We start from the raw sequence: 17,905 nt of genomic DNA on the forward strand, positions 1-17,905 counted from the left end.
CCGGGCCCGGAAGGGCCGGAGCCCGGGCCCCCGCGCCCCTATTGTCCAGCCAGCTGGAGCTCCGGCGGGCCTGGGCGGCTGCCTTTGCCGCCTTCCCGGCTGGGCGCGGAGCACCGAGAAAAGTTCCAGCCTTCCCCACCGGGCTGCAGCTGCCTGTTAACCCCCAGAGCGCTGCCGCGGCAGAGAGGCTGCTGGTGGGGGTCTCCAGCCACGCCGCTGACCTGGGGGCGCTGGGGAAGTTTGCCTGCGGGCCGGAAAGCCCTGCTAGGAGGCCAGGCTGGGGTTCTAGCAATTGAGGGGGTACGCCCAGCCCTGCTCAGAGAGCCCATGGCTCCTGGGAGGCTGCCCTGCCTGCTTACAAGTGGGCGGGGAGGAGTAGGGCAGCACAGGGCAGAGCAGAGAGAAGGAGATAGCAGGGCCCCAGGGTGCTAGAAATGGGTGTGGGTTCTGGCGAGTACTCCTGGATGCCGACGGAAGAGGCACGTGGGAGCTCCCGCTGGGAGAGAAAGGGTGATGGAGAGGAAGGGGCTGGCTGAGATGGGGGGCTGCCTCCTTCAAGGGAAGCCCAGTACTACGCCAAGGCTGAAGTTTAGAAATGGATCTGTGTCCCAGAAACACAGTGGCCGAGAAAACGCCAGGGAGGGTGGCAGGCCGCTCCCCTCCACTCCTACTATGCACCTCTGTTCGTAGACCTCCCAGTAGCGCCTTCCTCTCCGTGGTCTCTGCTGAGTCTCCTGGGTCCCTGTAGCCTTGAGTCCCTCTGTACATCCCCATGCTGCCTGTGAACCCCTGTTCTAGAGAGCCTGGGTTCTGCAGAGCCCTCAGGCTGTGTATGTGTGCACATGTGCAAGTGTCTGTGCTGGCCCTGTGTTGTGGGGCTCAGAGCTTGCCGGGGCCCGTCTGCCGTGTACTAGTCTGCCATTCAGCTGCCCTCTTCCTAAAATGACTGGCATTCAACAGATTCAACACCAGACATTAACTGCCACACCTGGCACATACCTGGTGGCTCTTGGCATCACCCTATCCAGTACTTTCAAGCCCCTCACCTGCCCCTTAGCAGGTGTTGACCTCAGCTTCCAAACCAGGGGCCTCGGAGTGGCACCCTGCACTGGGAGTGCTGTGCACAGTGCCTTTTGTGAAGCAACTGGTGTGTCCACCACACCCAGGCCAGCCCTCAGCTCACCCAGTTCCATAAAAGGAGCGAAGGGACAGAGCTTTTGCTGCACACAGCGCCTGCTGGGCCGGTGGCTCATTCCCCACTGCGGTGGTTCTGCCCAATCTGAGCGAGGGTACACATTGAGACAGACATTCGTACCCTGGTAGTGAGAGCATCGGGCATAGACCTCCGTATCCTGTATTCACAGTTAACTGTCAGGGGGCTCCAGTGCCCATCTGCATGTGAACCAGAGGGAAGTAGGGGGAGTCTCAGTGCCCTAGTCCCAAACAAAACTTTCCCGAGGCCTGGAGCAAGGAGAAGGCAGGGCAAGAGTGAGTCAAGGAGCAGGCTTGTCAGGAGCTGTGGTGGTGGCCCTGTAGGCACATGTGTGTGAGCTGCCACTGCAGTGGTCACACCCAGGCTGGGCTGGAACAGTCGGCCTTCTCTGCAAGCACAGCAGCTACGCATGTGCTTGTTGTTTTCGGCATTTTGGAAGGGGGAAGAGGTGTCCGCTCGCACTCAACATCAACTGGAAGCTGGCACGTTTGAGAAACAGCCCTCTTGTCCACTTCCCTGGGTGCTTTTGGGACAGATCAGCCCAACAAGTGGTCCCTGGCATCTGCTAACAATAAATGGCCAATGGGAAACAACTCAGGTCCGGCGTGAGCAAGAAATTCCACTGTAAATATGGGCCCGCCCTCCAGCCAGATTTGGGTAAGCAGTTTAGAGTGGACCAGAAGCTGTAACAATGAGTGAGTAATATCCTAAGAATTAGGATTTTAGGGCGTGGTTCCAGGTTTGGGGAGCAGTGGAAAATGTTCTACCGCCTCAGGAGATCTTGATTTGGAAACACTGCTTTTTGGAATCAAGAGCAAGAAGTAGTGTCTTGTGGTGGCGGCCCCACACAGACCCGCCAAGCAGCTCTTCAGAGCAGTGTGCAGTTTGCACATGGCCTTGGGTGAGGGGACGGGGAAGAAGTGGGAGAGCTGCACAAACTCCCCCTTGCCTCCCCAAGATGGACCGACCGGGAGCAGGTCTGGGGGCCTTCCGCATCCCTGAGGACACAGAGATAGAAACACTAGGAGACTGGCCCAGGGACAGAGTTCAAGTGTCTGCACATTTTTGTAGCAGGGTCCCAACGGGATTTAATACAAGGCAACGCCAACTATGTGAGTTGGAATTCCTGTAATTCCACAATCTATATTAAAAGCTCAACAGTCATCTTAGCTGATCTCTCCTTCTCTGCCTCCCTCCCTTCTCCCCCTTTCTATCTTTAGCCCCTGGGTTTTCCATTAAGTGTTTCCTCCCAGAAGTACCCCGTGTGTTCCAGTGGATGCCATGTGCCCAGTGGCAGCCTTCTCTGAGAGGGTCAGCCTTTGATGTCTTACACAGAGGCATCCCGTGTTGGGGACGTAGATGGCAACTCTGTCTGAAGTTTACAGCTTGGGTCAAAGTATAGCTAGTTTCTATGCAATAGCTTTCTTCCATCTCGCCTTCTTTCCCCAAATCCAGTTTTCTGGGGAAGTCCCGTTATTTTCTTTTTCGCGATGCAGTAGACAAACTAGGAACTTGGATGATGTGAATGAAGGTCATGTCCTCTAAATAACCAAGTCTTTCTGTGTGTGAATGTGTGTGTGTGCATCTTATTTTAATACCTGTTGAAAATTTTCTCCAGAAGAGGGCTCCATTCACAGCGTTACAAAATACCAATTCCACAGCTCATCTTTTAAAGAAGTTTAGTGCTGCAGCTCCATCAAAGCCAAACTACTCAGTGTTGTGAGTTATTTGCTACACACTCCCTGCTCCAATGAGACTGTTGCCTTCACACTAAGCATCTTTCTCTCCTTCTTCCTTCGCCTACCCGCCCTTCCTCCTGCTCCTCCTCCTCCTCTCTCTCTGGTCGTGGTTGGTTATGTCCTCTCTGTCTTCCGCTTGGTGCCCCTTTTGCATTCGAGAGCAGGCGCACGTCACAGACCTCTGTAGACAATGCGGCCTGGAGTGGAAGGAAGCCCTGGCTTTTCCTGCCATTGCTCTTTCCGCAGGACCTGGTTTCCTTCTCTCCACAGGAACAGCTCTGCCCGTGAAGGGAGGTCATCTTGCCCATTAGGGAACCCCTCAGAAGCACAAGTCATGAGGCACGTGGTCACCCCGACCCTCCAGCACCAGTTACCAAACAAAGGAAAGGGGCATAGCCTTGGGTCAGCCAGTTCCAATTAGCGAGGGCAGGCGAGATCAAATCAAGGGACCAGTGCTTTGGCAAATTCTTTCGATTCAGCTGTCCACATGGTACCTATATGTCTGGGAGAATCAGAGTTCCTTGAAGGATGCTGTCAATACAATTCCCCCTGCCCTCTTTCCCTCCCAGCTCCCGGCTGAGCAATTTGTACTGACGATGACCCGCCAGACTGTGAGGGCCCCCACTCCTTCACCAGGCACCCACTGGATTGATTTGGGGAGGAGGGTGAGAGAAGTAACCTTTCTCCACTGCAAGATTCAGCCAAGGGCAGGCCAGAGAGCAGGTAGAAGATCTGCCTTGTGTTGTGGACCAAGTCATTCCACAGGCGAAAACGGGCCACTTCCAGCTGAGCTGATTGGACCTCCAGCGGCTTGCTTGCCATCAATGAAGCCCGTGTGTCCCTACTCTGAAATTCTGGTTTCTGGAAAAGGTTGTATAGTAGCAGCCAGAGGCCAGATTTTGCCCATGGATCTATTCAGGTGGGCTCAAAGACTTTGAGGAGTGCGAAACTGAACATTAAAAAAAAAAAGAAGATGAAGAAGGAAGAAAAAATTATTGGTTCTTGCATGTCTTGAAACTAGCAGGCCCAGGAGCGCCACCCTCACTCCCATGTGGGTCTCTTAGCTGGATCCAAGAGACAAGGGCCTCCTTTTCAGGCCTCTGTAGTTTTCCCTGGTGACATAGTGGTGGTACACCAGACTCCTAACCTCAAGGTCAGCAGTTGCAACCACCAGCCCTTCTTTGGGAGAAAGATGAAGTTTTCTATTCCTGGGAAGAGTTACAGTCTTGGAAATTGAGTGGATGGCAGTGAGGTTTTGTTGTTGTCATTGTCGTCTTGATGGCAGTAGTTTGCCACCATCCTGACCACTCCATACTACTCACCCAGCCTGCTACACTCTTGTCTCTTTTCTTGCCTGTTCCTGTAGACATGGGAGTTAGGAAGGCCTCCTGGCAGCTAGGTTCTTGTTCATGTTGCTATTGTTAGGTGGTACTGATCGTTCATCGTCACAACAGAAGGAAACACCGCCCAGTCCTGCACCGTCCTCACAATTGTTCTTATGTGTGAGCCCACGGTTGCAGTCACTCTGCCCGTCCACCTTCCTGATGGTCTTCCTCTTTCTCATTGCCCCTCCACTTTACCGAGCACGATGTCCTTTTGTATGGGCTGGCCTCTCCTGACCACATGTACTAGGCACACTCTGGCTGGATGTCTTCCCAGACAGATTTGCTTTCTCTTTCTGAGATACTTGGAATATTCTGCCAGCACCATCATTCAAATGCATCCATTATACTTCCGTGCTGTTGGGGTCTCGGGACGCCCAGGCCATTGTCCCCATGGAGTAGAGACAGAGAGGCGGCACACCACCAGGCTGGAGTCGTTGGATCCAGAGTTGGTATGCCTGCAGCATCAGTGACCATCAACCACCAAGGATGGGATGTCAGCTTCACGAACTTAATGCCATAAGCATCCTTGCTACCCCTGGGGGATGCTGATACCTGAGCATTCCCATTTCAGGAGTGCTACTTCCCCACAGTAAGGGGACAACCAGAATTTTCTAGTATTGTAGGTGATTCAGTCCCATCAGGGACCCTCAGGAGCACTGAGCTGACCCTCTGGACACTGGAATTCAGAGGAACCTTATGTTGTGAGTTTCTCACCTGCAGTCTCTGCACCGCGGACTTATCCCCACAGCACTGCTCTGCCCACAGCTCTAACGCAGTCCTTCACGCCCTCTTAGTCTGTCACTGCTGGACCCGCCTGTCTGTCCCCAGTGGCCATTACCAGTAGGTAAGCCTCCGTGCCCCTTGTTTGCTACAGAGACTGAGATAAATATAACCACATGTACGTACCAGCACACACACCCCCCAAAAAAAAGAGAGATAGAGAGATAGTTTTTTTCTGTCAGTTGCCAACAGAAGTCAAATTCCTGAAAATTAGCATTTGCAAAAAAGCTCTGTTTTGACATGTCATGTCTCATTTCAAAGACAGCCGCGAGCACCCCTGATCTGCCCCTGAGGCACAAAGCCCCTGTGTCTCCCGAGGCTGAGGGCAGCCGGCAGGGCTGATGGAGCAGCTGCTCCGTGGAGGACAGTCCTGCCCCGTGCCCGGGCAGCACGGAAGTGAGCTCAGCCTCTGGAGACATGGGGACCCTGAGAAGGGATGGGGCAGTCTCCCATCCCTCAGGGCCTGCAGCCTCTGACTCTCCCATACTGTGCACTTCCCCCGCACTGCAGGAGGTGGCAGAAGAAAGTGCCTGGAGCTGGAGCTTCTATGTCCATCTCCCTACAGGACCTCTCTGCCAGACAGACCCCACTCTCAAGTGCCAGGCGCCCCGAGTGCTTATGGAGTCACCTAACCCTGGGATTGTAAACTGCTTGTGTGGCTGGTTTCATTAGAAAACACAGCCCTTCATGTCCCGGACTGTCTGGCACTGAGTACTTGCAACAGCGTTCGTATAGCCTGCAGACCAGGATGTGGCTAAGACTTGGGCCTAACCCCAATACAGCTCAAACTTACAGCCAGAGGGGAGCCTCCACAGGGGGGCAGGGGTCTGACCACCACTAGGGATTGTGCTTCCTGATCCCCAAGTTCAGAAGCAGCTAGGCAGTAGGGAGATTGACCTGGGAGCAAATGGACACAGCTATGGTCAGCACCTAAGGAGGACCCACTGTGTGCCCGGCGCCATGGATGTGCTCCCGGCTGGTAGGGACAAAGCAGGCCTGGCTCCTGCACCCTCAGGGCTAAGAGCCTGGCAGCAGAGACCAACCCAGGTGGCCCTCGGGAGGGAGCAGGCACAATAAATCGAGTCACCTGTGGATTTATGTTAGGTTTCCAAGTATGAATAAAGGAAACCTGGTAGTGTAATGGTTATTCATTGGGCTGCTAACCATAAGGTCAGTAGTTCGAAACCACCAGCCACTCTGCAGGAGACAGATGGGACTTTCTACTCCCGTAAAGAGTCCCAGTCTCTAACCCCCAGAGACAGTTCAACCCTGTCTTTTAGGGCCACTGTAAGTGGGAATCGACTTGATGGCAATGAGCTTGTTTTTTGTTGTTGTTTGTTTCTGATGCTTAAGCTTACTTACGCTATGCTAGTCTATGCATTGGGCTGCTAACCTCAAGGTTAGCAGTTCGAAACCACCACTCACTCCACAGGAGAAAGATGAGGCTTTCTACTCCAATAAAGAGTTTAAGTCTCAGAAACCCACAGGGGCAGTTCTACCCTGTTATAGGGTAACTACGAGTCAGCATCGACCAGATAACAGTGAGTTTGTTTCTATGGAAAGGCACCAGGTCTGGCCGAAGGGTCTGGGAAACTTCTGTGAGAAGCTGGTGCTCCAGGAAAGACTGGGGGAGAGGAGGGCTCGGGGGCAAAGGACACTAGCAGTGCTGTGGGTTGACCCTATAGGACAGACAGGGCAAGATATGACAAAATACCAATTTATAAACTATCAAGGGCTCATGAGGGAGGGGGGAGCGGGGAGGGAGGGGAAAAATGAGGACCTGTTGCCGGGGGCTTAAGTGGAGAGGAAATGTTTTGAGAATGATGAGGGCAATGAATGTACAAATGCGCTTTACACAATTGATGTGTGTATGGATTGTGATAAGAGTTGTATGAGCCCCTAATACAATGATTTTTTTTTAAAATGGGGGAAACACACACACACAAAAAAAACAAAAAACAAAAAACATTTTTTTTGAAGAGTAGAAAGCCTTATCTTTCTCCCACAGATCGGTTGGTGGTTTTGAACTGCTGACCTCGCTATAATCACTACACTCCAGTACTCATCAGGGGTTCCTAGGCTGCCATCTTTGCAGGCTGCCAGGACCTTTCTCCCGGGGTGCTTCTGGTGGGTCTTTGTGGTGAGCACCACGGTTGCCCCTGGAGCTGCCATGGTTCCTAGGATAGGTGAGGGAGGGGCTGAGGGTCTTGCTTGAGCTGGGCATATCGGAGGGCCGTGTCCAAGGAGGCGTGGGCCAGGCTGCACTTTCACCCCCTCCCTGAACTCTGCTCCCCCTTTCCCTGGGGAGGCTCAGAGAGCTGGTTGGCTAGGCCTGCATCGCAGGATCCAGCCCTGCTCACACTGGGATGGGCACCTTGGATCCTGAAATGCCCTTGACTGGAGTGACTGATGTGGCGCCTCTATAATTAACCAATCTCCGAGACTTTTCATGCAAAAGATATTGGAGAGAAACATTACTGAGCCCTTTAATCGTTCTGTGAACATTCAATCAGCGGCACTAGAAATATTTCTTACATGCAGCAAATAATGATCTACTACTTGCAGCAAGCGCTCGCCGAATGCTAACAATCCTGCATTTCGGCACACTGGGGTCAGTTTCGTTGACTCCTAAGTGGCTGGGTAAGCTCAGCTTCCTTGTGCTTACTTACTGGTCTGTCGTGAAGAATATCACGTGCATTTCAGTGAATCTATGAAACAATTTCACCTGGGTCATGTGGCGAACAACACACGAAACCGTTCACTACAGGTCAGGAGGAAGGCCCAAGGAAGCCTGTGCTTACCCTGCTGTGGGGCCCTCCGTCTCCGCCTGGAGAGGGAAAGGAGAAGCAGCTTTGGGTCCACAGGGAGGGCTGTGGGGTGGGGAGAGAGGCAGGTGGATGCCAGCCAGACCTAGAGTCAGAACCATTCCCGTGGCGGCGACAACACGTGAGATGGTTCACTGCAGATTACCGAGTAGGCACAAGGAAGCCCATGCATGCATACCTTGCTTACAAAGTGTACTCGGTCAGGGACTGTAAATCTGAAGAGAGACTTGGATCCTGTAGGAAGGGGCTCTAGGACCGAGGGGCAGATCGAGGCTAGCCAGCCCCAGAAGCAACATCTTTGACGGGGTGAAAACGTGTGAGATTGTTTCCTGCAGAGGATTAAGAAGCACAGCTGACCTGCGCTCTGCTCACTTCCTGGGCTCTCCCACACTGCTTGGTGCAGCAGCAGAATCTTCAGTCGGGTGCCAGGTAGTGGTGGGCATGTGAATGTTCAGCGATGACCAAGGCAATGAAATTAACATCCACCACTTAAATGCCACCCACTGCCTCATGGATCACGTGTAGTGCATGCCAGTATCTGTGGTGTAAACACTCCTGCTGTAACCAGCATCCGTCCTCCAGCCCAGAAGCTTCTGGAGGATCTCATGGTAGGCTTTATGGAACTAGGACATTCCAGTGTCAGCTGGCCTGGGCCCCCTTTTTAGCTGTCCCTTTCACTCACCACATGGCCTTCAGTCCATCAACCACAATGTTGTCAACTGGACAGGTGTCAAGTGCGCCATCTGTCAACTGGACTGGGCGGTTGCGAGGGCGGAATGCAAAGGGAAGGAGGTCTCACTTGTCTGAGAGCTGCTTCTTTCTCCAGCTAGCATCGTACAGGTGCAAGGCTGCTTTTGTGAGATGCCATCGAGCCACTTCCCACCCTGAGGGACCCTGTGTACCAAGTATCGAGACATAGCCTGGCCCCGCACCATCCTCACAATTGTTCATATGTTCTAGCCCATGATGGAAGCCAGTGTCACTCCATTGTGTCGAGGGCTGCCTCGTTTTTGCTGCCCCTCTATTTTACCCAGCGTGATGTCCTTCTCCCAGAATTGCTCCTGACAGCGTGTCCAAAGTACGTGAGATGAAGTCTTGCCACCCTCGCTTCTGAAGAGCATTTGTCCCCATACAAACAGGACCAAAACCTGGGGGACCCAGAACTTACTGGGACGGCCTTGCTTCCTGGGTCCCCTTGGCTCTACGCCCTGATGGGGGACAGCCTTACAGACTTTCTGTCTTTCCTCCTGGTGGGACGTGTTGGTGCTTTCCTTCTCCGTCGTGTTTCCGCCTGGCCCGGGTTCTGGTTTGCTGAGCTGGGCGAGTGTGATGGACGGAACGCTGGGGCCTGAAGAGTGGAGGGTGGCCTGCCCGGGCTGCTGCTCCTTGCGGTTTTGGGTGTTTCAGCTGTTTAAGGATGGCAGCTTTTTGCAGCAGTGTTGATTTGTCTGTTCTGCCTCTCTCTCTTCTTCTTCTTCTTCCTCCTCTCCTTTGCCTCACAGATACTTACTGAGTGCTGACTGCTAGGCACACTACCGGGTTCTTCATCACCCCCTTTACAGCAGATGAGAAAATTGGGGTACTTTAGGATCTTGCCCAGGGTCACTGGACCAGCAAGTGGGTCGCTGGGATTCGAACCTGGGTCTGAGAGACCGAAGCACTGCCTGCACCCGCTCACGGAGGATCCATGGAGGCACGTAGGGGGCTCAGAGGGAGATAAAGCAGACGCAGGGAGGGTCACAAATGCGGCAAAGCAACAAACTGGCTGCCATTCCAGTCGGATGCCAAGTCAGAGAGACCCAGCAGGCAACAGCCACATAAATCACAGACGTTGTACTGCACCCGTCTTTGTTACCCAGGAGCTAGCAGGGCTAAGCTGGCCATGACCACTGAGGACAGCGCCCATGGTATTGGGGGCTTCCCACACCCACAGAAAAAGCCCTTTATCCTTTTGTCCCATTTTCCCCTGAACTTGTTGATGTCTTTGTCCCCCTTCCTAATTGCCTTTGCACCCCTTCTCCCTTCTCCCTTGTCTCCTGCCCCTTCCTCCTCACACCCCTTCCTGGTCAAACCAAAGACCAAGGATGCTGCGGCTGTGGCAAGCAAAGCCCTAGACAGCAGAGCCTCAGTCCTGGGCCCGAGCTGGTGTCTGGGAGTCTTAGGTGGGCCGGGGAGACATAGCACCGCTTGTGACGGGAGTTTGAACCCAGGTGCAGTCTTTTGCTTCCGGAGCGATTCACTTCTTTGCCTCTTCTTCCTCTCTTCACCTCCTTACACGCAAAGCTGTGGAAGGAGCAATGGGGCAGAAAACCATCTCGGAGCATGAAAGCCCCTTAAGCGCATGAGGCTGTCTGATGGGGTACACCCTCTAGGTGCTGCAGAGCTGCTGTTGGCTGGGGGCTCCCAGGAAGTCCACAGGTTTGAGAGCACCCCAGGGCTTTTGCCTGAACAATTTACCACTAGGTATTAAAATGCAGGGGAATTAACACCCGCATAAAGGTTGTTCCCCGAAGGAAGGATTTGCCAGTTTTGTGCTGAGAGCACCTCCCCAGAGATGGGTCCTCTGGGAATTTCATGCCTGAGGAAGTCTTTGGGTCAGGTTGAGTCTCATCTTTTAGTGGCGTTACCCCAAGACTGTTTGGCAGAGGTCGTACGTGGCTGAGGCCGTGTGCGCAGGTGCCTGCACACGTGCCTATGAACACATGCCCCCAGCACACAAGGCAGGAGCACTTGTTACTACTGTTTAAAAGACCGCAGAATACCAAAAGGGCACCTGCTGCCAGCCTGCCTGCCTTTCACGAGGTGCACAGACGCACCTGGTCTGGAGTCCTCTCTGCCAGCTTTCATCACTGCCATCAAATCGTCAAATGCACTGCAGTTCACTGTGGCCCCATGGGGCAAAGCCGGACTGCCTCCCCTGCTCTGAGCCTGGCCTCCTGTCTGGGCACAGACTGCAGGGTCTTTCTGGTGGGTTCACACCAGACCTTCCGGGAACCAGCTGAGCGCTAGAAACACAGTGTCCCCAGGGCTCCTTTGCAAAACTCTTAGAGGTATCCGATCATACCTGCTTTTGGTATTTGGTGTCAGGAGACTCAGAGAACTTGGATTCTTCCTCCAGGGTCACACAGCAGCCACTGAGGACCAGGATCAGTGTGTGTGTGTGTGTGTGTGTGTGTGTGTGTGTGTGTGTCCATTCCTTGTATATTTCTCCACTGTGTCAAAGCTTCTCCAACTCCCTCCAAAGTGATCATCCTAATAACAATATTAACTCTGAGCCATAGACTCCGTTCTGACTCATATAATAATCCCCAAACTCACAGCCACCAGTCGATGCTGACCCATAGCAGCCCTAAGGGACAGTATAAAACTTCTCCCGTGAGTTTCCAAGACAGTAACTGTTAACAGGAAATGAAAACTGTATCTTTCTGCAGAGGAGCAGCCAGTGGCTTTGAACTGCCAACCTTGAGATCACAGCCCAATGTGTAACCACTGTGTCACCAGGACTCCTCGTCTAGTAATAGTGATAGTAATCTTAATAATAACAACAACCAAGTAAGAATTCTCTCTCCCCTGTGTGGCCTCTGGCCTTCCTGCTCCTCCTGTCCCCCACCTTTGAGTTCTTCATCTCCTGAAGTGGCCCAGTCCCCTGGCCGCCTGCCCTGATTACTAGTTGCCATCTTGGGAAGGGGTGAGCCCAAGGGCTCGGGGCCATTGGTGTTCTTTGCCTCTGAGTCCTGTGTTTGACCGGGGATGAATAACCCCCCTGTTTCCTCTACCCAAGTGGTCAGACCATCCAGGTGGTCTCCAGAGCCCCATTTGGGCAGCACGCAGTGTCACCCGCCTCACCCTTTGTTTTGTGGCTGTGATAGTTCTACCTCTTAGAAATGAAATGCCCTATTGTCTATGGAATTAAAAAACAAGAACAAGAAGAAACACACCCACTGCCGTTGAGTTGAGTTCGATACATAGTCACCGAGAGGGCAGAATACAGCTGTCCCTCTGGGTGTTCAAGACTGTGCATCTTGATGGGAGCAGACAGCCTCATCTTTCTCCCTTTGCACAGCCAGGGGGTTTGAAATGCTGACCTTGTAGTTAGCAGCCCAGTGTGTGACCCACTGTGCCACAGGGTTCCCTTCATGCTCTTAAGTGGGTGGTAAGTAGAGGACACGTTTGTCCACACTGGTAAAGGAAGACATTGTGGCTGTCCCCGCATCCAGTCCCTATTTATTCGTTGGTAGAAATTCTACCACAGGAAATCCATGAGGCTGACAACTGCCAATCTCACCTAGTTGGCATGACCTTTCTCTGAAGGGCATTCCATTAAGTTTGCCTGCAGCTCTTGATCTACACCAAACCAAACCAAACTCACTGCCACCGATCCAGTCGGTCCAGACTCATGGCGACCCTCTAGGTCAGGGTAGACCTGCCCCTGTGGGTTTTGCAAACTGTAACTCTACTCAGCTATGCTGATGTAGTGCCAAAGCAGCCACAGACAGTGTGTACACAAACAGGCATGGCTGCGTTCCAATAAAACTTTATTTATAGAAACAAGCCAGTAGGCTAAGTTTGGCTGGGGCTGTCGTTTGCTGATCCGATGATCTGAGCCATCAGTTACCCCACCAGTTGTTCACACGCGTTCAAAGACGCCAGCGTGGGAGACCAGGCATTTTCTTTGTCTCTTTGTCCCCAGGAGAATGACTCTGCTCCTTCAGGGCCATAGATTTTTAGGGTTTTTCCCTATTCTGGTTTTCAAAATTTTGACTTTTGTTAGGGTGATTTGGGTGAATGTTTCATAGCAGATCAGTTTTCTGTCCACAATTCCTGGGCATTTTGCTTCATGACATCGATTGTAATTGCCACCCTCTTCCTACTTCCTCCCTGTGCATCTCATTTCCATCCATCCCTCTGCCCTACCCCTTCCTGCCTCCTGAGCTCTCTCCCTAGAGGAACGGTGTCATTTTGAACTCCAAACTCCAAACTCACTGCCGTCCCCTCCATTCTGACTCGTAGCCACTCCACTGGATGCGATGGAACTGTCCCTGTCAGTTCCTAAGACTGTAGCTCTTCACAGGAATAAAAAGCCTCGCCCCTCTCCCATGGTCCGACTAGTGGTTTTGAACTGCTGACCTTGTGGTTAACAGCCACGATTCCCCAGGGCTCCATCCTGGATGCACACGGTTCCTTATTCACAGGAGTGCTACTGCCTACTGTTTGGCTAGAACTGAACCTCTGAATGGGTTTGGCTCCTGTATCCCAACTCAGTGCAACCCTCCACAAGGTGTCCGAGGCTGTAAGTCTTTATGGGAGCAGAAAGCCGCATCTCTGTCCCTCGGCGTGGCTAGTGGCCTTGAGCTGCTGATGCTACAATGTAACCCCAGACACTGCCAGGGCTCCAACTTGGATAAATATGGAGCATCATTCTCAGACCAGCTGTTAAAAAAAAAAAAAAGTAGTAATGTAACTGTTATCCCTACGATCTGTGCCAAATGCGAAAGGGTTTCTTACCTCACAGGTATCAGGTTTGAGTTCCTCCGGAGCCATGCTGGACATAGGGCCTTGGGCTTGGCCATTAATTGAGGAGATGCTTCCAGGAAGCAGGGGCTAGGGAGTAGAGAGAGTGGGCACGAAAGGGGGAATAAAAGCCAACATGAGTATGTCTTTGAGCTGGGCGCTGCTGGTTGGAGCTCAGGGCTGCCCATCTCAGTGCTAGGTCCCCGTCTTCAGAATGGTGCCTCACAGCACAGGAGGCCAGGCCTGATGTCCATCCTCTCCCACTGTGCCCTGCCCTTCCACTGGAGTGCTTGCTGGTCTGAGATACTAGCCGTGGCTTCAGGAAAGCCCTGAGTGAAGTGATGGTGAAGCACAGCAGCTCTGGACTGCCACCCCCTTCTCTGTACAAGCCAGTCGCAGGTGGGTTGGTCCCCATGTGTGTGAGTGAGAAGCTGTGCTCTGGAGGGCTCTGAGGACTGACTTTCAGAAGATGGTCACCAGGTCTTGTTTCCCAGGCACCTTGGGCTGGACTTGAACCTCCAGCCTTCCAGTGAGCAGCTGAGCATTTACTACATGCATCACCCAGTGCACTTCTGGCCCTGCGTGGGGCATGGGTCTTTAAAGGGGCTGCAGTGGGTTAAGTGTCGGGCTGCTAGCTGCAAGCTTGGCAGTTCAAACTCCCTAGTTGCTCTATGGGATAATGATGAGGCTGTCTGCTCCCGTGAAGATTTACAGTCCTGGGAACCCTATGGGACAGTTCTCTCCCCTCTGTCCTCTGAGTCGGCTGCACGTTGGGATTGACTTGACAGCAGTGGTTTAGGTTTGGGTGTGGTATTTGGGTTCCTGGATACCTTCACAGTAGAGTTGGTGGTAAAAGAAAGAGACGCTGATGTTTTAGAACTGCTGAGTTTGGTTAACTACTCACCTACACATACTGTCTTTCCCACCACATGGTACCCATATGCCAAAGCCTTAGACCTTGTCTTTGTCACGGGATACACCCGCACTCATTTTGAACAATAATGGATACCCAGGCTGAGGTTAGAGAACTGGTTATGGACCACAGATGGGAGAAAGGTGGAAGTTGTCCAAACAACTACCCCTTTCCATCCTCTCCAACCAGCAGTAAATATTGCTGGGTACCCTTAGAAGCAAGGATGACGAAGCTTCAGCTCACATACGTTGTATATGTCATCAGGAGCTACCAGTCCCTGGCAAAGGACAGTAAGCTTGGGAAAGTTAAGCGCCAGCAAAGGAAGGTTCATATGGACCGACACAGTGTCTGCAGCAACGGGCCCACAAACATCAGTGGTTGAGAAGAGGGTACAGGAAGAGGCAGTGATTCATTCTGTTGTATAAGACGGAGTTGCTATAGGTCAGAACCAACTTGATGGCACCTAACCACTACACAACAACACAAAGAGGTCTACACCCTCCTAGGCCATGAGGCTTCATGTAGACAAAGCCTCTGCTCTGATGCAGGCGTTGCAGGAGAGGCAATCAGAGATAATAAGCTGGTAGGAGCAGGATGTCGTGCCGGATGGTGGTAAACACTAAGGAGATAATAGAACAGGCAGCAGGATGGACAGTGGTGGGAGCAGGTACAGCCCTATCAGCAGGTAGATGAGAGATGATTCCCACCTGTTCCCTCAACCCCCTGCCCACCTCCCACTGGTCCCTGTGATCCTCCTGACTTGGTTTGTTTTCCACGTGAGACTATGACCTTGCGTGGAGCAGAGAGGGTCCTCCGCTCATGGATCCTGACCAGTTGGAAATACGAGTGCCGCAGCTTAGTGCCCAACTCAGTGGAAGACTTGTGTGGTGCTTTGGTCTGTGTGAAATCATCCGAGTTGTTCTTATTGTGGTGGCTCCGGGGTGAGGTTCTGAAGGGGGTGTTTAAGACACACACAGTTGTCATTGCCCTGGAAAGCTCTTATGTTGCCCATGAAAGTGCAGTGTACATGGTATTGTGTATGCAGCCCTGTGCTGTAATCAATAGGTAGCAATGTATAATGGATGCAGTAATACACAATGTATAATAAAGAGTACATACAAGATATAATTTTACACCACTTAATTGCAGGATGTAAATCGCTCTTTTTCTTTCTCTTTTTGGCGAGGAGTTGGATTTCCATGAGCTAAATGTGCATGCAATCAGACTGAACCTTTGAGGATTCATTAAGCTGGTTTTCCAGTCCTAGTTCTCATCCAGGTCCTGTGCTGAGGAGGCCAAGGCTTGGGTTCTTGAGATTCTCTTCATCTTGGGAGGCTTTGGAACAGGGGAACTGAAAAACTGGTAATAAAAATAGTATTAGTACTACTGATGTTTCTGCCCAAGACCTCTTTAGAGTTTCGAAAGCAATGATGTTACTTTGAGGATAAGGGATGCCTGATTCTAGGCATGGTATTAACCATTGGCTCATATGCATGTGAACGTTGGATAAGGCAGACAGAAGAAGAACAGATGCATTTGAATATAACAGTAGTAATAATAATAACATTGGGAGGTGCCCTGGGGGCCCAATAGTTAAGCAGCATGATGCTAACTGGAAGGTGGGCAGTTTGAAGCCCACTCACCCCTGCCACCTGTGGCTGCACAGGAGAAAGGTCTGGTGATCTGCCTTGTAAAGATTACCACCTAGAAAATGAAATAAAGGCAGTTCTATTCTCTCACGTGAGGTCCCTGCGAGTTGAAAATCAAATGGACAGAAAGCAAACGCACAATAGCCCTGGTGGAGGAATGGGTAACCCATTGGACTGCTAAATGCAAGATCAACAGTTCAAAACCACCACCAGCTCCATGAGAGAAAGACGAGGCTTTCTATTCCCATGAAGAGTTACAGTCTCAGAAACGCAGGGGAGCAGTTCCATTCTGACCTTTGGGCTGCTGTGTGTCAGACTCAACTCAATGGCAGGGATTTTGAGTTGTTGTTTTTTTACAACAACATAGCAGTAATATCATGGTGGCTAATAATGACTGGGTCCTTGGAATGCACTAGCCTCTGCCAGAGGGCCTTAGCTGCATCAACTAGCACACGTCATTCCTGTCCTGGCGCTGTGGGGAATCTGGTATTATTCTAATTCCTCTGCACAGATGTCTACAGCCTATATCAGTGATTGGGGTGAAGTGGAAGTGGGTGACTGATAATGGGCGCAGGATTTTGGGGTGGTGTGGGAGAGGTGATAGACGTGCTCAACAATGAGCAATATTCTTTTAAAAATCCATCAAGTTGCCAATTTTAGAAAGGTGAACTTTATATTGTGCAGATTTTATGGTGCTGGCAAAGAATATTCATGGCTTGGCAGAAAAATGAGCTCATCTTTCCCAGAGGAAGCCCAGTTACAATGCTCCTTAGCTGTGCGTATGGCGAGATTTTGCCTCATGAACTTTGGATGTATTAGCAAGAGAGACCAGGCTCCAGAGAAGGTCATCATACTTGATAGAGGGTCATTGAAAACAAGGAAGATCCTCTACGCTGGACATAACATTGAATGGGAGGATGCCACAGGGCTGGGCAGTATTCAGGTCCGTGCAACCTAAATGCCCCTGGGAGTTTTGGAGAGACACAACTCTTCCAAGAGGTGCTGACCTGGCACCTGAACCAGTGTACTATATTAATTCAGCTGCCCCTACAAAAGGGGGTCCAGGTGGCATGTGAGCTACACACTCAGCTGCTCACTGCAGTTCGAACCCATCAGCTACTCTGAGGGAGAAAGATGAGGCTTACTCTTGCTTTAAAGAGTTGCAGTCTTAGAAGCTCACAGGGACAGTTCTACCCTGACCCACAGGGTCACTGTGTGTTGGAAATGACCTGATGGCTGTGAAATTTTGTGTTGGTTAATTACAAGCAACCCTGGCGGCTAGGAGCTCTGCAGCCGAGGGTGGCCTCTGAGGAGTATAGAAATGGTTCTTTTCTCTGGTTCTGCCCATTTGCAAAGCAGACCCAGTTCTGTCCTTGAGGTCTCCTCCCATGGTCTAGGCCCCTGTGTTCAGGGTCCTGAAAGGAAGACCCCAAGGGTGTAGGAGAAGGAGGTGTGCAGTGTAGTTTCAGGGAAGGCAGGGCTGGAGAGAAAGCTGGAAAGAGAGTAATTGACATGCTAATTGTCATTGTGTTCAAGTTGATTCCAGATTGCTGGAAGGATTTGCCCAAATTAACAGAATGTTTGGCACTCCTGGGCTGGTTCCGTGGGAGGATTCCATCTCCTGGTACTGGAAAGGGAATCTTAGGCCAGGAAAGGGACTCTCCCATCCACCCCCTGCTCATCACGCCCCACAGCAGGGACCTCCTGAAGCACACCCAGCAGCCAGCCACAGTGCCCCTTTCCCACTCCTTATATTCGCCACCAGAACACCAAACCCACTGCCACTAAGTGGGTGTCAGCTCACAGCAACCCTGTAGGACAGAGTAGTGGGGCTGCCCCAGGAGGTTTCCAGGGCTTCGACTGTGCAGAACCAGACAGGCTGCCACATCC

The 17,905-nt window shown here is 51.9% G+C and overlaps 1 protein-coding gene across 1 annotated transcript in view; it reads left to right on the forward strand.

Moving 5' to 3' along the window:
- LOC123522115 (cadherin-13-like) overlaps window positions 1–17,905 on the forward strand; it is a 512,433-nt gene that overhangs the window by 873 nt on the left and 493,655 nt on the right. The gene's annotated exons all lie outside the window — the stretch shown is intronic.

Source organism: Echinops telfairi, unplaced genomic scaffold (genome assembly GCF_000313985.2).
Source record: "Echinops telfairi isolate 266 unplaced genomic scaffold, ASM31398v2 ScPeMD7_2291;HRSCAF=2852, whole genome shotgun sequence".
Classification (NCBI taxonomy): domain Eukaryota; kingdom Metazoa; phylum Chordata; class Mammalia; order Afrosoricida; family Tenrecidae; genus Echinops; species Echinops telfairi.